Source organism: Vanellus vanellus (genome assembly GCF_965231255.1).
Source record: "Vanellus vanellus genome assembly, chromosome: 2".
Classification (NCBI taxonomy): domain Eukaryota; kingdom Metazoa; phylum Chordata; class Aves; order Charadriiformes; family Charadriidae; genus Vanellus; species Vanellus vanellus.
In genome coordinates this window covers 61,137,804-61,158,666 of record NC_138906.1, presented here as the reverse complement: position 1 = coordinate 61,158,666, position 20,863 = coordinate 61,137,804, and the positions used below count along the sequence as shown (strand labels likewise).

Here is a 20,863-nt window from a genome sequence, read left to right as displayed (position 1 = left end):
TAACAGTTAAAGACACCCAGGAATTATGGCCAAAATCCATTTGAAGGTACTTGAAGAGTTGCCTTGAAAACAACCTTCATCTTACCAATGTTCTTAGGCGACACCTTAGGCAACACGACACAGCGTTTAGTGCGACACAACAGAGTTTTCTGTACAATGTTTTTGTAGGAAGATACCGTTTTCAGAGGTGACCCTATCTATGGAGTGGGAAGACAATTCTCAGCAAGACGACTTCCAAACTTGATGAAAAGAAGCAGCCGCTCAGTGAACACAGACATTTCACAGTAAAAGGAAACTTGTGAGGGCAGGTGATAGTCTACTTTAGCTCATTGCAAAGAAGGAGAAAAAACCCAGGTTTTACTTATGTACTTTCCAAATACTGTGAACTTCTTGACATTTAAGACACCCAGAAAATATGGCCTTTTAAGATATATCTTAAGGTACTTGAGGAGGTATCTTCAAAACAGCCTTCATCTTACCAGTGTTCTTAGGTGACATCTATTGTTGTCTTCATATTTCAGGCATGTTTTGAAAATGAACTTACGTACTTCCTGCTAAGAGTAACTCAAAAGGATCTTTCTGCAAAGACACATCTTTAGAAATGTTTATATTTTTGTGCCAGTCTATTTCATAACAAGGCCTCACCAGGAAACTTTCTGTCATCTTGAACAGAAACACACAGGTCTGAAGAATCCAGAACCCTTGTACAAAGAGAATGATGAAAAAAACCTTGTTTCCCACCACATTGTTGCTTCTTCATGACATATCTTTGATTTTAATTTTCAGATTTCTGCATTGTATGAATATAAACTTCTTAAGCATCAACAGGTTCCGTCTTTTGCAGACATAAGTCATTTGAAGGGAAGTGGTCAAAGAATAACATATCGTGCTATTAACGATTTGATAAAATCTGTAGTACACACCCTTAACACATTTTGACTTGGTGCACACAAGTTTCCACACACCCCTATTTCCCAAGGGCTGGTTAACTTGAGCAAGAGCATCTTTTCTGGGGAGGATGTCAGGTGAAAGACACAATGGCTGGTGATAAAACCAGAACTAACCTGTGATATACAGGGTCCTTAACCACAGATAGTATTTGGTATATCAGGTATTTTATATAGAATCAGGGAATCTTCAGAGTTGGAAGGGACACCTAGAGATCATCTAGTCCAACTCCCCTGCTAAATCCCCTAGGATTGCGTAGAGCACATTACTCAGGACTGCATCCAGGCGGGTCTTGAAAATCTCCAGAGAAGGGGACTCCACAACCTCCCTGGGCAGCCTGTGCCAGTGCTCTGTCACCTAAACCGTAAGAAGTTTTTCTGTATTTGAACAGAACTTCCTATGTTTCAACTTGTGCCCATCGGCCCTCGTCCTGTTACTGGGAATCACTGAAAAGAGCCTGGCTCCATCCTCCTTCAACCCACCCTTTAGATACTTGTATGACATAATAAGGTCTCCCCTCGCCCTTCTCTTCTCCAGGCTTAAGAGTCCCTGCTCTCTCAGCCCTTCCTCATAAGGGAGATGCTCCAATCCCTCAGTCATCTTGCCCTTCGCTGGACTCTCTCCAGCAGTTCCCTGTCTCTCTTGAACTGGGGAGCCCAGAACTGGACACAATATTCCAGTTGTAGCCTCACCAGTGCATAGTAGAGGGGGAGAATGACCTCCCTCGACCTACTGGCCACAATCTTCCCTATGCAGCCCAGGATTCCATTGGTGACAAAGGCACATTGCTGGGTCATGGATAATTTACTGTCTACCCGGACCCCCAGATCCTTCTCCTCAGAACTACTTCCCAGCAGGTCCATCCCTAACCTATACTGGTGCCTACCATTCTTCCTCCCCAGGTGCAGGACCTTGCACTTGCTTTTGTTGAACCTCATTAGGTTCTTCTCTGCCCAGTTCTCCAGCCTGTCCAGGTCACGCTGGATGGCAGTGCGGCCCTCTGGAGTGTCAGCCATCCCTCACAGTTTGGTATCATCAGCGAACTTGCTGAGGATATACTCTGTCCCCTCATCCAGGTCATGAATGTATCCAGGTCATATACGCATAACATCTCCCCATACCCGTGACTTCTCCCTGTGCCTCACTTTGCCCACCCTCACCCACTGCTAACCTTTTTCTTCTGAGACATAAGTTTGCAGGAGCTAGCAAGAATGTTGGAAAAAGAGGAAAAGGACACTATAAAGATATCAAAATACCCTTATGAAGAAAGAAATAGGCATGAGATGTGAAGAAAGAGTGTGAGAGTTGACTAAGTTTATAAAAAATAGATTGTAAGTTTGGCCTTGCCCCAAAGCAAAGAAGATCGTGTCAGAGTAGCTCTGGGATGTCTGACTCTGCCTAGATGCTCCCCCGTCATTGCTGTCCCTGAGTGCAGGGGTGGCCTGAGAGCAGGCTTTTGGATGAGCCAGCGCAACTGCAAGTTTGTGGCTTACTGAGTCTTTGAGGTCTCTTCTGATGCTGCCCAAAATGGATCACAAAGTATTTGCTCCTGAGGTGTGCAGTAATTCATGAAGAGATACAAGTGGTCTGCCTTTCTTGCACAAAGATCAGCTGGTTACTAACCACTTTTCAGCTGTACCTTTTCCCAATCTCCTATGTTCTGGAGATAATAATGACCGCGTGCCAACAGGCTTTCTTCTCCTGTTTTACCACAGGAGCAAATGCAGGCATGTGGGTAGCTGAAGCCTTGGTTTGTCCCTCCAGTGGAAGGGCCTCGGGTTTCTGAACACACAGCTGGGATTTAAATAAGCCTATTGGAAGGGAAATCTTCCATATTCCATCAATCATCCTAAGACTTTGAAAAAGCACAGTGCTAAACAAAATAGAAAGTTTTGACTTACAAATTCCTTTTCCTGCCTGCCCGCCTTGGATGCCTGAGAGTTTCTTTTTGTTCAGTGTAAAGAAAGGAGATTACTTTCTCCCAACAAAACAATTAAATGCAAGCACTTGTCATAACAGTCTCCAGCAAAGTTTTGAGATGGTGTGTACGTCTGTGATTTCATGCTAAGCTACAGAAAAGCAACACTTTTCTTTAAGAGAGGCCTCCGTAAAACAAGCCAACTTCATTTAGGAGTCAGCAGAGTCATGGGATCACAGAATCACTCAGGTGGGACAGAACTGTGGGAGGAGCGCCAGTCTGACCTCTGGCTCAAAGCTCAGGGCAGGATGCTCAGGGCTGTATCCAGCCAGGCTGCAAAACATCCTGGGTGAGAGCCCACAGATCCTCCCGGGCACCTGCACAGCCACTCAGGGGATCTCCCCTGAACTCACGGCAGTTCATTGACATCCATCAGGTACTGGTGAGGATGCAGTATCCACACGTGGTCTAATGAGTGCCAAGGAGAGGAAGATAACCCCTTCCCCATGGACCATGCTCCTGCCCATAGCGGTGGGATGCCGCTCGTGTCCAGCGCTGCCAGGGCATGCTGGGGGCTTACACTCAGCTCTTGTCCCACCACCGCCAGGCCTTTCCTGCACTGCCCAACTGCTGAGGACATTGTCCTGCTCAGGGCCTTCTGCATCCCACAAGCTCCTGAGCCCCCTGGCCGTGTGTTTGCAGGAGCAGGAGAGCCAGGATGCTCAGCGATGTACGGCATCTTGCCTGAGTTTCTGCTGATAATGAAAAAAATCTGTCCTGGTGGTGACAAGCAGCTTGCTTGTGTATCAGCCACAAATTCTGGGTCTAGAAAGACTGTCAAACACACAGTGTGATCACGGAATCCTCACTTCTGATAAATGTTTGATGGATAGAAACCTCTGGTTGGCGGGTCTTTACACTGAAAGTTTAACTAATACTACTGGTTGAATATTAATACTTTCCCCCTGACAAGTTATATTGGATTTTCTTGATTTTTAGAAAAAACTTGAAATATTAGAGGAAAGAAGATTATTCGTCCAGCAGGACAGATTCTTAGAGGTACGACATCCTATCGCATATCACAGTACATGCTCGCTCTCTGTTCAGACCAGCACCATTCTATTACAGGTTTTACAAAGGTAATTACTAGGGTGTCAAACTGCAAAGCGATAGAGTAAAATATGATACAGGGAAGTAGATGTGCCAGGAGTCTCAGGAACACCAAAATAGTGCAACACCAACAAGCTTTGGGTTAGATGTTTTGCAGAGCACGGTCTGCAACCCAGCAAGTTTGCCCTTAAAATGAGCAACCTTGTACTACAGGGAACAGAAGTCATCCAGAAAGTTACTGCAATATAAAACTAATACCAGGAGGGCCGATTCCTGTCTATTTCTATCAGAACCAATTTGGGAGAGCAGAATGTAATATCGGGAAGGGCAGCACTGGTGCTGATCTCATGCTAATAAGCTCTGACTTGACTTTTATTGCACACCCGACCGATGGACTAATATGAAGATTGTTTGCTTTTCTTTTGAACTTTTAAGGCCACGCAGTTAAAAATAAGCCGCTTAGAGGAGCAGCTCCAGCGCCCTAAACTAATTCGGTTGTAAGTATTACAAGGCCCTCTATTCTGGGTTTCTTATTGTATAGTATCTAGGATATTTCCACATCAGCCATACCTGAAGCATGTGCAATTCATCGTAAGTTCACATGTAAGTTTATACGATGTCAAGCACGCACCTCATATTTATGTAGAACAGCTGCTTTTTCTGTCACGTAATCGCCCGACCACAGAAAGGCAGATGAAACGTACATTCGGAGAGTCTCATCTCACTCCTAGCAGATGCCAGGAGTAGCTTCTCTTGCCCTCAGAAGACCACAGTTGTGGGGCATAACCTGCGTATTGATTTCAAGCCTCTTTCTTCATAATCTGTAACAGGTTCACGGTATTACTTAGTAGAATAAAAAGCCAAAGCAGCAGCTTGAACAGCAACAGCAAAGCCTGCAGCCTCACAGCTATTTTCAGAGCAAGTGCTCTCTTTTCTTGGCCAGAGTTCAAGTACCAGTAGAAGCATGGCCCCCCCTCACCTCACCACTGGACTGTCATTTCCTTTAAGTAACGAGCTTACGTAGAATCTCTGAATTTCAAAACACCACATTTAGGGACAGAGCCCAGCCCATATGGGTCTAAGCATTGTACTTCTCAGTCTTGCTCTTCCCTTGGTCAAGTGCTCTGCAGAAATTCCATAACTTAAGTAAACACAAGGGGTTAAGTTTTCCTTCTAGCAATCAAGCATCAAGTATGAAGTGCCAGCAGTAGGTATGACCCCTGTTTAAAAAAACCCTCTTTCGGTTCAGTGAAGTGATTTAAGATTCAGTTTTGTGCTCTCTGTGTTCTGGAGAGAAGAACCGTGTCATGACATGAGGTACGCACTGCATAAACTGGAACCATGGAGGCTGAAGTATGATACCCAGTTTAAAATAACAACAATTTTGCAAGAACTTGTTCAGCTCCTCTGCTATGTGCAAAAATAGGGCTATGCCCACACCTGAGGGGCATTACAGATCCTCTATTGTCATTACTGTGGTGTCTCCATCAGGAAAGTTGGAGGACATCATAGAAAACAATAGCAGACACTTTTTCCTACCTTGCTACCATGGGAGCTCATGTTTGGTGGGAGAAGCCCAGGAATACTACTGTTTTCCTGCAAGAAAACAATGGTGTTAGCTCTGTGCTGTTTCTATGCTCTCTTGCCACTGTGTGGCTACTTCAGGATCGCCCAGTTTTGCCCATTATCCAAGACTGGAGGAAACCATGAATTCAGTTGTTCCATGTAGTAATTCCTACGAAGGTGCATCAAGTAAAAGGGCATCCTAATCTAGGTGCTAGTCTAGAAATGTGAATCTTAAGATGGGGAGAAACGGGAGGGAGGCAGAAATGAAATATTTCCTCCAAAGTTCTCAAAGCAACTGCTTGCCTTTGCTGTCAATCTAGTTTTTACCCCTTACGCTGTTGCTGTGTGATACTTTCTAATGCAATAGCCTTTGTAACGCAAGGCAGTAAGAAAATCTTCTCCACAACCCTGGCGTCTGTTAGGTTGCAGCTCCTCCTCATGCCGGAGCTTTACTGTCTTCATTCTGAGCACTGCTTGAAGTGAGTCGGGTCAGCTGCAACCCCTGTTGTGTTTCTTTTTGCTCCACAGCCAAGAAGGAGAGAAGGTCGACAGCTGCTCAACACAGAAGACAGCCATGGTGAAACCGGTAAAAGAGAACTGCACTGCTCCCCTCACACCTGCACTTGCAGGGCCTCCTCCTTCTCTCTTTGTTCCAAGCTGGAAACCTCCTGGTTTCATCACACGTGACTCCTCTTGGAGGTTTTCAGCCCCAGGAGTTCCTTGTATCACTCGGCTCCTGTGTCTCAGGCTCGCCAATTCTCTCTCTGTTTTGCTAGTTCTAGAAGTCAGAAAACTTCATTTCCAAGTGGTTCATGTCTCCTCTTTCCCTTTCTAGGCCCAGAAATCAATGACCCGCTACCTGAACAAAATCTGTTTCTATCTTGGGTAGGTAAAATATTCTCCTTGCGTGCACGCTGGGTTAGTTCCACCTGGAGCACCGTGGAGTCAAGATTATTCTGAGTAATGCTGGCACATCACGGGAGAAACAGTGTGAGCATGGAAGAGAAATGTGCTGCAAGTGTAGAGCTGTGCGTGTGCAAACTTAGTGGAGCAGCAGAGTGAAGAAACCGGGGTGCAAACTCTGTTCTGACCCTTGGGTACCTTCCCTTATGAGCCAGCTCACCTGCCACCTCTGAAAAGGCAGCATTTCTGTGCGTGCGCACAAACGTCTCCTTCCACCAACCATTGCCCATTTGCTTTGTCCCCTTCAACCACTCCGGCGCCAGCAGGAGCATCTCCTGAGATACATTTGCCTTTCTGTGATAGTCTTGTTGGGCCTCCATAAAAGGAGAACAACCTTCCGTTTGCTTCTGCCTGGTAGGAAGCTTTGGGACGGACCAGGCAGACAGTTGTCCAGAAAAGGGATCAATGGATGTTTCCCCTCCTGAGGAGAGAGAAGCACTCTTACTGTTGCACGTCCAAACACAATTAGCAAGTGCTTGTGGCTGGTTTCATTTGTGAAGCTTTCTTTCCACTTCACTTGGTGCATTTTAGTGTCGGGAAGTCGTGCCTGCTAACACCGGGCATTCCCCTGTGGAAACAATCTGCCAAAAGGAACAGGCAGAAGCATTGCAGGGTTGGTCTGAACAACATACCGGAGAAGCGGTATTGATCGAGAGCACGGTTGGGCTCACAGTGAATGCTACACACTCCCTACGTGACCTCAGGCAAAGCTCTTCCCTCCAGGCTTCAGCTGCCCACCTGTAAAATGACAATAGTATTTATTTTCTCCGCTTTGTGTCCTTCTCATGTGTTCGCACCACGAAACCCTGGGTGGCAAAGAGCCATCATTAGGTATTAAACAAACACTTGCTGGTGTCAGGCTCCGTGGTAATATTGCCAGCAACAGGAAGGAGGGATCCTGCTTTGAGCAGGGCAGTGAAATACAAGATTAGATGCGCCAATCCTTTTTAGTGTTACTAGAGCGGGCTGACAGTGCCTGTGTTTCTCCCTGTGCATTTGTCTTTCTCTCTTGTTGCAGGAACTCTCTGGGGCTGTTTGGCAGGCTCCTGCTGCTCTCTGGCTGCCTGTGCATCGTGCTGGCCTTGGCTTATAAATACTTGCCTGCTACCTGGCCGTGTTCGCTACTGAACAGAACCTGCCACTACTGCCACCAATCCTGCCTGGGGCCACTTTGACCCTAGAAGGTTTTAAAGGCTCCAGACCGGATTTCTGTAGGGCTACTGTGTTGCTTCTGGAAAGACCCTGCGCTTTAAAATAAAGCATGCATGAATGCTAAAAGCACGTGACAATGTCTGTCTTTCCTGTGAGAACTGCATGAGCTCCTCAGAGGCAGAACCCAAGGCCCACGTACCTCAGCAAGAGGGAGTCGGCTTAACTGCATTCAGCTGTTTGCTGTTGGAGCTGGGCCTGAGATGCAAAAATTGCCTCAAGGTCCACATTTTGATCTTCCGGATCCTTTGCTCTCCCAGGTATAGCTATTATACTGTTTCCATGTAAGCTCAAGAGCCAGAGATATCTTAACGTCCTGCACAAAGATTGGCAAAGGGTCTCCTGCTGACTTGGCTGTGGGGAGACAAACTGCTACAGCAAGCAAAGCCCACTATCATTTTGCCACCAAATTGTCATCCAGGTCCTGGTCGTTTCTGCTGGTCACTGTCACCATGGCCAGCAGGAGCACCACGGCAGTCTGCTTTTCCCCTGTCCTGTCAGAACACACCAAGCTGGTCTCAGGTTTTGAAACCAGGCTTTGGGGTTAGAAGTCAGGGATTGTCCAACAAGCACTTATATAGTGGGTTTTTCCTGTTCCCATCCAGGGCTTCCCAGGCATAGAATCATAGAATCGTTATGGTTGGAAAAGACCTTAAGATCTTAAGATCAAGTCCAACTGTTATCTAACTCTACCAGGCCCACTTCTAAACCATGTCCCTGAGTACCATATCTAGATGGCTTTTAAATACATCCAAGGATTGTGATTCAACCAGTTTCCTGGGCAGCCTGTTCCAGTCTTTGATAACCCTTTCAGTGTAGAAGTTTTTCCTGATGTCTAACCTAAATGTCCCCTGGTGCAAATTGACACCATTTTGTCTTTTTTTATCGGTTGTAAATTCTGAGAAGAGACCAACATCCACCTCCCTACAGCCTCCTTTCAGGTACTTGTAGAGGGCAACATGGTCTCCCCTCAGCCTCCTTTTCTTCAGATTAAACAACCCCAAGTCCCTCAGCTGCTCCTCATAAGACTTATTCTCAAGACCCTTCTATTCACTTCCAGAGAGATAAGACCTGATTATTTATAATTTAGGCCAAGGGATGGTATGCAGAGATGCTTTTGCTTATACTTACTGCTGTAACACCCAAGGGCTGCTAACTTGATTTTATGCCCCACTGGAGGGTCAGAAGTGGAAAAGCATAGAGGGGTCCCACCTGCGGGGAAGAGCGGACAGGACAGGTGACCCAAAACTGACCAACAGGGTATTCCATCCCATCTGCCTCATGCTCAGTATAAAAGCTGAGGGATCAAAGGGTCAGCGCTCTTCCTTCAATGGCCAGCGTCCAAAAAGGACTCTTGTCTGTTTGTCTACCTTTCATCCCAATCCATGCATTCCTGAATGCAGATCCGGAATCCTTTCCCATCTGTCACTGAGTCCAGTCTGGGACTTTTCCCGTGCCTGCCAGTGATGTGATTGTTGTTCTAGGAGCTCCATACTGGTTTTATATATATATATTTCATTGTTTTCTTTTTATTATTTTATTATTAATATTTTCATGAAAGTAGTTTAGTTTTTTTCTAAACTCGTAAGTCTCTTTCTCTCACTCCCTCCTCTCCTTGGAGAGAGAGATGGGGGAGAGCATCTGTCATACGTTTCAGTGGCCAGTTTGGCCCAAACCATGAGAAACACCCACATTTTGATCTACTACCCAAATTCCTGAATGTCCTGCCCCCATTAGCGCAGGCATCAGTTCGGTAAATCTGTAATTAAATCTAAATAGAATCTTCTGTTAATGCAAATTGAAATGACCCCATTATCAGCAGAGCAGTGATAACTGATAGGAGCTGAAGCTTTGTCCCAGAAAATGCCTCTTGGCAGACACAGGACAGTCAGCTCTGTGGATTAGTGTGTCAGTCAACCACGTTACTGCCAAATTACAGAAGTCCTGCAAATGGCCTCTCTTGGACACACAGAGCAATCCTACTGCACATCCACAGCAAGACCATGTCATGGACAGAGTGATTCACTTCACTCGTAAGAGAAAAGCAGTGAAATATTTATTGATATAAAACAGGGATTTAACAAAGTTTGATAGTAAATGCAACAGTGTTTTAACCAGATTCAATGGCAAGGCACACTTGTTATTTACTGCATAGAGGACAGAGTCAGACAGAACTGTCAGGGAGACCCTCCCGTTGAGTCACGAGGTTCAGAAAGGACCCCCTTGCTTTCTAAACTCCTTCTCAGAGAGGAGTCTAGGTGCGGCTGGATCCAACCTTAGTCCCAGACATGGTCAATGGTCTATGTCTAAAGGATTATATATGCACAATCAATGCTTTTATACCGCTTAGCTAAGATTTCAAAGTTTAGTGTGCTATTAACCACTTATGGAGGATCTGTTGCAGCAAGGAATCTCTTAACCTTGAGGAGTAACTTTAAGAGGTGTCCCTACTCAAGGGGAGATCCTGGCATGCACCTGGTGCCATGCAGGAGAGCTCAATGGTCCCTGGGCTGTATATAGAGTAAGATGATTGACCTATCGCCATATTTGCATAGCAGCGAGACATCTAGGTCCCTACTCCAGACAGTGTTTAGCTATGTTGCCATCCATCCCCCAAAGTCCAGGTGCAACACATCACCACTCCTACTGTCAGTTATGGCTTCATCAGGAGCCGGGGAAAGGGTGGAGATGGAGAGCATACCGCCACAGCCCCTCATGAAGAATATGGTGTTGCTCCCTTTGCTCACAGCATAGGGACTATCTGCAGGCTGTGACAAGCCCTGGTGTACCTTGGAGGAACCTGTCTTGCACAGAACACGTGTGTGACAGGACTGCAGATTTCAAATGCCCTGCATAGCCAGAGGTCATCAATATGTCTTCTGTGTGCTTCACTGGGCAATCAGGCCTTCTTCATCCACTGCAGCATGCAAGAGACCTCGATCAAACTTTCACTGGTCCCACAGGACAGCTCATTGTGGGTGCTTAAGCGGACTTCAGTGCAACCTGCCTTCTGGGCTTGGCTGCCCTAAGAGCCCTCCATGTCCTTATTTTCTACCTTCCAGAGGGGCATTGTGCACCCTCCATCCTTGAATCAGTTTTGGAAGTAGACTGTCTTTGATCACAATGGAAAGCACGCTACCTCACAATGTCATACCCAAATGTTACAGGACACAGGATTGTTTGTCCTAGTTACAAATTTCCGTGTCTAGTCTCTAAAAGGAGAACAGGATGGTCTCCACACAGAGACTATGTCTACTTCTGGGATTGAAAAGGGTATTGCAGTGCTTCAGCAAGTATCAGCTGGTCTCTGTGTTTCCAAGGCTTGCTGACAGCATCCTTTTCCCTACATCTTCCGAATTCACCTCCCATCAGCTGCACAAGAGCAGTGGGAAAGAGTACTGCCTGGCTGTCATTGCTGAGTAACTCAGGCAGCAGTGAATTAGAGCTGCTGAAGATCAAAATAACCCAGCAAATGGTTTTAACTTCCTTCTCGTGTTATCTCCTGCTCCAGATATTTTTGCCTTTTTTTCACAGATTAGGAAGAGCATGAAAACCACTCTCTAATGAGACAGTATCTTGCAGGGCTGTCTTGTCATATGCCCAATTGCCTTTCATGGGAAGTACCTGATGTGAAAAACACACATAAAATGTTTATGATGGAGGGAAAGTTTGCTGAAAGCAAAGCACGGTAGCAAAATGTCCTGTTTCTATGTAGAAAATGGAGCTTTCAGATTTGAAAAAGAAAATTCACTAAAGCTATGAGGAGGGGATACAACTGTAGCAAGCCCATCTTACGAGACAGAACATTTGTAAGAACTCATAAAAAAACCTAGGCATATTACAAACAACTGTGAAAACCTGTGAAAGTATCATCTAACTGATGTGAGAGGTTGCATGCTACATCTGCTGCTGCTGCCTGCTTTCCTGCATCCAGCTCAGGGCACGCTTCTAACGCTGGCCCTCCATGTCCAAGTCCCCACACTGCATGCGAGGCTGGGCTTATGTAGCCTGGGGGGAAATTTGGAAGTGTGCTCTGAGATGAACATCTGTGCTTATTGCTCTGTCTTTGTTAAAAAAAAAAAAAAAATTGTCCTGGGCCATCTCCATTATTCCCTGTAATTGCCGTAACCCACAGGTTATGATCCTTGTGACAGAGGCCTTGAGCAGAAGAAAGTGTAGTGGGGAATGATTTTAGCACTGTTCGGCTCTGGGAGTGCAAATCTTTATAGGCAACTTGACCATAGAGTTTAAAACACAAGATTAAGCAGCGTGACACTTGACGGTGGCATGAAAGAAACAAAAAATGCTTGAACAGCCCAGTTTGCAGCTGTGCCCGCACCCTGTGCAGTGGGTGGGATTTGCTGTAGGGAGGACATGTGGGGCAACAGAGACCAGGTCCTCTTTGCTGCTAAAAGCCAAAGTCATTTCCCTGTCTTGTCAGCTGACAGCTCTTCTCTCCAGAGGCAGGAGGAAAGGCGCTTTCTGTTTCAGCCCCCTGGTGCTGTGCTGGATGGGACAGTCCCTCCTGCAAGGGTTTGGAGGAGGTGAGGGAGGGCACAGATGTCTAAGCAGGCACACCGCAAAGCAAGGCACCTTTCCTGGGTGCAGAGGAACCACTGACCATTGACACTTTCTGGGCGACCCTTTCTTCGCTGTTACAGACCCCGACTCTGAGGCAGCTTGTTGTTGCCCTAGAAGGGTTTAACAAAATTCCAGTGCATTGAAATTTGTCACTTTAGGCAACTGCATATGTAGCTTCTATATAACCTGTTCCCCAGCACCACACTGCCCCACCGAATAGCCTTCCTGTTCTTCACCCCACAGAGGACTGAGTGATGTGGATGCAAAAAATTTAAGTGGATTCACCTCTGAAAGCCCGAACAAGTAGTTGGAAGAGAAATTTCTTGAAAGTGACTAAATAGGCAAACTGTGTTAGGCTCAGAAAATCCTCTGAGCTGAAAATAGCTGGAGATGGGGATGGTACTCAGGGGAAGTGCCATATATCTTTGTCCTACTAGTCTTACTTTCCCCTGAACACCATTCTTATACATTCTGCGTATTAGACATGTTTATCGGTCCAGTCCTAACAAAACTAAATACATTTCCCCTGACCCCCCAAAAAATCAGGTCCCAGAGAAAAAATAAATGTTGTGGGGCTGGGGAGGGACGAGGGAACAATAGGAAAAATGGAAAGAGGTGAAAGCCCAGTTGTCAAAAACCAAGTGGTTTTGGCCAGCCTAGCCTTCCTTCCCTGAGAGAGAAGAATAGGGTCTGACTATGGCTTTGTGTAAGAAGCACAGTCACAAGGGATGAAGTGCCCAACAGGAGTGTACGACTCACACACACCCCCACACACCCCGGAAGGGAAACTAAATCCTCAGAGCCAGCAAAAAGGGAGAAAAAGACCAGGACAGGGCATGCAGCAGTTGCGTTGCTGCAGCGGTAGGATCCCAGCGCTCCAACCCTACTGGGAGATGCTGAGTGTCAGCCCCATGGGTGCTTTGGTAAGCCCTTTCCCCACCTCTGGGGGTGGTGAACGCACACTGCCAAGGGTGCATGTGTAAGCAGTGGTAGTCTTGCTGCAGCTCCTTTTGCTAAATCTTGGAGCATTAGTGATGATAAACAAGTCAAGGTGGCCCTCAGGACAGCACATTAGTCAGCAAATGAGCCTGCTGACAGGTAATCCAGCAGTAATGCAGCATTTTCATTTATTCTGGTGCATCTAAGCAGATATGCTGATGGCCTCCAGTTTAGATATTCATGTACGTTGTCTGTAATGGTACTTGCACGCCAGTCCTTCCTGGGAGAACAAGCAGCAGTCATTCATCAGGTTTTGTACAAATGCTGTCCTTTTGCTGGCAGGCAGAGATACTGAGTTATTGCCAGAGAGAAGACAGAAAGGACGAGTCCAAAGAGGAACAGGGAGCACGTTTATCCTTGATTTCAGTGGGCTACGGGTCCAGGCATTTGCATGCATTATCTGAATTACTGGGGAGAAGCTTAAGGCTACAGGAGTTACCGCCAATGATTTTCATATCAAAGGGCTTTCTGAATAAGTACCAGAACAGACATTTCCCTCTCTGAGTGTTTTGAGTGCTTTTTTTTGTTTTTCTTCCAGGGAGCAGAAAGAGTAGCAGCTTAATCTTCTTAAAGAAGCCTTGATAATTTGTTAAGCAAAAATCTGGCTATGGGATGAGGTGCATAACTAGTATCCATAGATAGCCAACCTCGAAAAAGCAAGAAACATCTAGGTTCAAAAAAAAAAGGAGAAGATGAAATAATTTCTGACATTTTCAGGGAAAAATTGCCTAATGTCTTCTAAAATGTATTATACACCCAGTGTGCGTCAACGTAATTGATTAAAACTCAGAGAACTGTACTTTAAAGTCTGAGCCACACCATCTGGCTCTCTCCCTGCTCAGTGCCCTAAGCATATGGCCAGAGAGAGCATATTTCTTTTTCCCTTCTCTTCTGTCTCCTTTTTTATTCTGCCTAGCCTCATTACCTTAGATTTCCTTACACTGAATTTATGTGCGTAAGCCATTTATTTGCCTTCTCTCTTAATCTAGCTGTGTGATTCCGAACATCATTTAGGCTGGACTGGCAACTCCACATTTCGCCTTGTCAGAAAAAATTATTCACCTTAATGCATATTTGTTCTCCTAAGTCATGATATATAGGGAATTGAATTGGTCTTAAGGATGTTCTTTGTGTCACTTTACTGCCTGTTTCCTGTCACCGAGGACCATTTTCATGTCAATTCATTCTTGTTTCCAAACTCCCATGTACAGAGAAATTGCAGTGATAAGGTAAAGCTGTTATCTGCTGATAAAAATGGCTTTGAGCAGCCCTTGTATGCACTGTGTTGGGTTTTTTTTAACTACATGGTTCTTCACTTGAGTGAAACTCCTTGAATAAGACCTTTTCCATGCTAAATAACTTGAAAAGCGCTCTGAAGAGCAATTTTTTTGCTAAGACCCCATTAGTTGTGTTGGCCTTCAGGTGTGGATCCCTAGTGGGCCTATCTCTCTGTCTTCGCGTTTATATTAACTTTAGCGAGAAGAAGATACTGCTTCACCCGTTCTTGCCTCTAGGCAGTCTGATTGCAGCACTTGTTTTTCTGACTGTGGAAAACTTCTCAAGCTACAAAGAAACAAAACTTAATGAAGGTCCAGCTGTCTGATTTTTGCAGTGGTTGTGGTGATGAAAACATTGCCAGCACTGTGCAACATGTACTTCCCTTAAATCTCTGCCCTGAACTTGTTCCGTTCTGCAAAGACCTCACCATAGCAATGGGTTTGGTTAATACTTCCCCTTCCCTTGAGCCATGCAGAGCATCCGTACGGGTTTGTGTCCAAAGCATGAGGCGTTATTGCCACAAGATACTTTTCCAGCGCAGGTCTGCTGGGCTTTGCTCATAGCTGTTTATACAGAAACTGCAGAACTAGTGCCCACAGAGGCATATCAGAGCAGGGCTACTTGCAGATTATCAGGTTTCTTTGGAAAGCAGTTCAGTTGCAAGAAGACAGATTCTGCACAACCATCTCTTCAGCAGAAATGGAATATCCTCAGTTGTCTTTCCACGTATGGTCCCTGCCTAAGGAGAAAAAAAAAAAAAAAAAAAAAGAAAGAAAAAAAAAGGCTTTCCATAGCCCATTGTAGCCTTTATTACAGTGACGTGTCCAAACTACAGAATGGCATTTGGATCATTGTTTTTGCTTCAAGGGAGTTGCAGTGGTGGTATTTTAGTTTTACTGTTAACCAATGCAGCACAGAAAAAATTAGCAGCGTGTGGAGAAACAAATGTGCTGATGTTCTTAACAGGGCTTTCTTGATAAAGGGATGTTTAACCTTAATTGACTTATCCAGATGCAACAAGGCTTCATAAAACAAAAAAAAATGCATCAACATATGGTACAAACTTGATGTTTTCATTTGGGTTTCACTGGTGACACAATCCTACGGTAAAGATTTGGAACAGCAATAAACCACCCCAGTTTGGAAAGAAAATACAATACAACTGCTCAGTAGGAAAACCAGAGACAGCCTTCTGTTTTCAGGGATGAGAACGATTTTGCTGCCTTTCACCAGTGGAATAGGGAAAGCTGAATGCTGCTGGGAAACCATTGACATTACTGCCTAATATCTGTGGAGCATTTTGCACACAGTAGAGAACAATATGACCAAAGCTGATGTCCAACATAACAGCCAGGAGTGAATTATCTCCCTGGTATGGGAAGTACTGTGTTAAACACAACTCTTACTAATGTTTATTTGAAGGAAAGATGATCTTTAGGTTAGGGCTTTGGCCTGACCCTTGGGATATCTGGAGTGTCTTTCCTAGTTCTGCTCAGTGCCATGGGCAAATCATTTAGTATCTGTCAGCTTCAGTTTCGTATCTATAAAATTCAAACCCTAATTATTTCTTCTGGTCTGTCTTTTGAAGTGGGCAGGAGTTTCAAAGTCTGAAATACACAGGTCAGCTGCAACTGAACCACTGTGTGTTTGAGGAGTGCCCGATGCGACTGCACCCCAGCAGCGGGATAGCTGTCCCTAGTGAACAGAAGAGGAGAAAACCTGTCCAAAATGAGGGATCGGTTCCTTCCTGAAAGATCTGTGGCTCTGACCTGTTATGCATCACACAGGGGCTTTTCCCCTTGAAAGCAGAGCAGTGCATGCCATCGCAGCAGCAATGGGCTGCCTGGGGCTGCTGAACTGGACCTCTCTTCTGTTGCAGGAAAAGGGACAGGGATAACCCGGAGGTCCTCTCTAGGGGCAGACTGCAGCAGCGCTGCCTCTCAACATTTTCTTTTCCCAAACAACTGTCGAAGCACAGGGGAAATGTCATCTTCATCTGCGTTGAAATTCTCCACAGAAGAAAACGGAATCCTTTTTGACTTGTTGCAGTGCAGCTCTCTGCCCCGTGTAGACCAGGTATCAAACCCTGGTGTGACAAAACCACAGGCAATAGGTCACTTCATTCCCCCCACACACCCCCGCTACCCAGAGATGGCAAAATGCTTGCCTGGGGCTATCCTCGCTCCCTGAGCATCCCAGTGAGCAACTGAGGTTCAAACAAAAGACCAAGGCCATGAAAAACACAACAGATGCGAAATGCCTTCACTTCAGTCAATTTTGTAAATTGCTTCTGTTTCGGTGGCCCTGAAAAATATCTTTCTTTTTATGTTGAAAAATTATTAAATGAGTTGTGAGTTGCCATGGATGCATCATTCGGTTTATTGCAGACTTTGTCTCTTACTGTGCAGGACTTCATTCTCAGTGCTCTCCTGGGCTTATAAATATTGAAAAAATTGGCCCACTTTTTCTCAGAAGTCAGAGGCAAAATTGCCACTAATTTAAAGGTATGGGCTCAGGCTTATTATATTGTGTTTTATATATATACAGCATTGATCACTACTGTTTTGCCAGTCTCCTGATTCTGCCTAGCAAGTCAGGCTTCCACTCAGGTATAAATAAATCTTCAAAACAATAAAGGAAAAAAGATCCTTTCTCTCTATAAGCCAACACGGGGGACTTGTTTGTCCCTGAGAATGGTTTTGGCTGGGACTCCATGGCAAGCGTTCTCATAAGTACACAGAAAACTGTAGAGAAACTGCCTCTGCATTGCAGCAAGGTATTTGAAGAAATCAGTGATCTGCATATAGTATGTTGTTTAGCTGCAGTAGTTTTCCAGCTGGCCACAGTGTCAGGGACTGTGCTGACAGATAAACATCTCAGAATCGCTTGGACTGGCTGTAGTTGCAATTACTGTAATGAAACAAAATTTGTCTCTGGCCCTCTCAGATGTTACTTGCAGAGAAATGGGTAGGGATAGGATCTAAATCTCCAAAGCTAGTTGGCAATATTGCTAAAAAAAAATATGGAAATTGCCTTATACTCAATTGTTCATTCTTCTGCTCTAAACCATTATATTTCTTTTCAGAGGAAGGAGCTCTGCAGATGCACAGGAGTCTGTGCAGTTAAATCTTAAGCATTTCTTCAGTGAATGTACCAAAAAAAGAGTCTCAATATTTCAGGGCCACTCGAATTTGAAGTTGAATTTCCTGGGCTCTAATGCAAACCATCAGACTTTAATCTTCCACTTTATCCACCTGTGTGATTCAAGGCATGCAAGGACAGCTTGGACTGCTATGGAGCATTGGGTCTCACCAGAGCAGGACCTACTCCATGAGGTGCTCTACACTCACAGAGCCTGGGGGGGGGTGTTCATGCAGGCTTTCTTCTATGCATTTAATAAGGCAACTTGTGATACTTGTGGTGGTAAAAACCTCCCAACAGACTTCCTCATTTTCTCAAAAGCTTTGAAGCTGTCTACAGTCAGTGAACCCCATCCTGCTCAAGTGACTTTTGCATGCAAAATGAGATGTCTAAAGTAGAGAACAAGAATAATGTAATGACTTGGCCAAAGTTGCTTTAAATAGGGGTATCCATCATTATTATTATTTATTCAATGCTGACAACTTATTTCACTTATTTTAAACAAGCAAAGAGAGGAAAACATGGAACTTCAATTCTCCTCCTTTAGGCCTTGTTATATCCACCTCACTCACCCCGATGTCAGCAGCCCTGATTCAGGGCAGCCTAAGTAAAGGGAGAAATAGATCCACAGTCACCTTCCCAGCATGGAAAAAACAACCAGTTCCACAGGGTAATGGACACTAGCTGTCAGTCTCCAAGGGGAACTGTGGAAATGCTCTGGAGCTGGCCCGACCCGCAGCAGAGCGGCAGATCTTGGCGCACAGGAGGTTTTCCTGAGGCAGGGAAATGCTGGGGCAGCAGAGAGACCCACCGGGAGCTGGTAGCTCTGGTGGAAGGCGCTGACGAGGCCTGGGCATTGCCAGAGCAACCGTGACTACCCCCTGCATATAAAAAGCAGCCTGGGGAGAGTGGCGACCAAATCATGGCGTGTCAGCCAGGGCATGGGTGGTGCAGGGCAGTTGGCATGGCCATTTGTGTGACAGTTGGTGTGGTGGTTGGCACAGCAGCTGGTGCGGAAGGGCGCCTCTTAGAAGGAGGAGCATTCCACTGGTCAGGCACCATTCTGTGACCACCTGCACAGGTCAAGGGCACTCATCCTTGTTGACCGTCAAGGCAGAATTGTGGGCACTCCAGGGATGGTGCTTCAACCACTTCCCTGGGCAGCCTGGTCCAATGGTTGACAACCCTTTCAGTGAAGAAACATTTCCTACTACCCGTCTTAAACCTCCCCTGGCACAATGTAAGGCCATTTCCTCTTGTCCCATCACTTATCCCTTGGGAGAAGAGACCAACCCCCACCTCACTGGAACGTCCTCTCAGGTAGTTGTAGAGAGCAATAAGGTCTCCCCTCAGCCTTCTTTTCTCCAGGCTAAACAACCCCAGTTCCCTCAGCTGCTCCTCATAAGACTTGTTCTCTAGATCCCTTACCAGCTTCGTTGCCCTCCTCTGGACGCACTCCAACACCTCAATGTCTTTCTTTTAGTGATGAGCCCACAGCTGAACACAGTATTTGAGGTGTGGCCTCACCAGTGCCAAGTACAGGATGGGGCGATCACTACCCTAGTCCTGCTGGCCACACTATTCCTGATACAGGCCAGGAAGCTATTGGCCTTCTTGGCCACCTGCGCACACTGCTGGGTCATATTGAGCCGGCTGTTGACCAGCACCCCCTGGTTCTTTTCTGCCAGCCAGCCACTCTTCCCCAAGCCTGTAGCATTGCATGGGGTTGTTGTGACCTGAGTGCCGGGCCCAGCACTTGGCCTTGTTGAACGTCATACCAATGGCCTCAGCCCATCAATCCAGCCTGTCCAGATCCCTCTGTAGAGCCATCCTACCCTCAAGCAGATCAACACTCCTGCCCGACTTGGTGTCGCCTGCAAACTTACTGAGGGTGTACTCAATTCCCTTGTGCAAGTCGTTGATAAAGATATTAAAAAGAACTGGGACCAATACTGAGCCCTGGGGAACACCATTTGTGACTGACCGACAACTGGGTTTAAGTCCAGTGACCACAACTCTTGGGGCACGGTTATCCAGCCAGTTTTTACCCAGCAAAGAGTACACCCATCCAAGCCACGAGTAGCCAGTTTCTCCAGGAGAATGCTGTGGGAAATGGTGTCAAAGGCTTTACTAAAGTCCAGGTAAACAACATCCACAGCCTTTCCCTCATCCACTAAGCAGGTCACTTTATCATAGAAGAAGATTGGGTTAGTCAGGCAGAACCTGCCTTTCATGAACACATGCTGACTGGGCCTGATCTGGTTGTCCTGCATAGGCACGTAGAGGCACTCAAGACGATCTGTTCCATAACCTTCCCAGGCACTGAGGTCAGACTGACAGGCATGTAGTTCCCCAGATCCTCCTTCCGGCCCTTCTTGTGAATGGGCAGAGGAAGACACTTCCCCCGAAGCCTGAGGTGCCCTTGCAGAACCGCTTCAGAGCTCTGCAGAGTGAAGAGGAAAGACCCATTGCATCAGCAGAGGCACTGGAGTAAGGCAACCTGATCTGCTTACCATATAACAACGAGTGCAACTAAGAAAAGGTAACAGGTTATAGTAGTAGGCGACTCTCTTCTGAGAGGTACAGAGGCATCCATTTGCCAGCCTAAAGAGTTGTGCTGCTTACTGGGGGCTCATATCAGGGATTTGACTGAGAGACTACCAAGCCTTGTACAGTCCTCCAACTATTATCCAATGTTGCAGTTTCATATGGGCACCAGTGATACAGCCAGGAGCAGCCTGAGGAATATCAAGAAAAGGGAGGGCAGGGACAGATGATGTTACAGTGGGGGGCCTGCTACAGGCCACCCAACCAGGAGGACTGAGCGGATGAGGCCCTCTATAGACAGGTAGCAGCAGCCTCATGTTCACAAGCCCCGGTCCTCATGGGGGACTTCAACCACCCTAATATTTGTTGGAAGGACAACACAGCAGGGCATAAGCAGTCCAGGAGGCTCCTGAAATGTGTCAATGATAGCTTCCTTCTCCAAGTCATAGAGGAACCAATGAGGAGAGGTGCCATGCTGGACCTTGTTCTCACCACCAAGGTGGGGCTGGTGGGGAATGTGAAACTCAAGGGTGGCCTTGGCTGCAGTGATCATGAGATGGTGAAGTTCAAGATACTTGGGGCAGCAAGGAGGGCCCACAATAA

General features: G+C 46.1%; 1 long non-coding RNA gene across 1 annotated transcript; it reads left to right on the top strand.

The window, feature by feature from the left end:
* Positions 1-6,088: 6,088 nt before the first annotated feature.
* Positions 6,089-7,760, top strand: LOC309686756. The gene is made up of 3 exons (XR_014270578.1): positions 6,089-6,128; positions 6,378-6,427; positions 7,524-7,760. It is a non-coding gene; the product is annotated as an uncharacterized lncRNA (long non-coding RNA).
* The last annotated feature ends 13,103 nt before the right edge of the window (positions 7,761-20,863 follow it).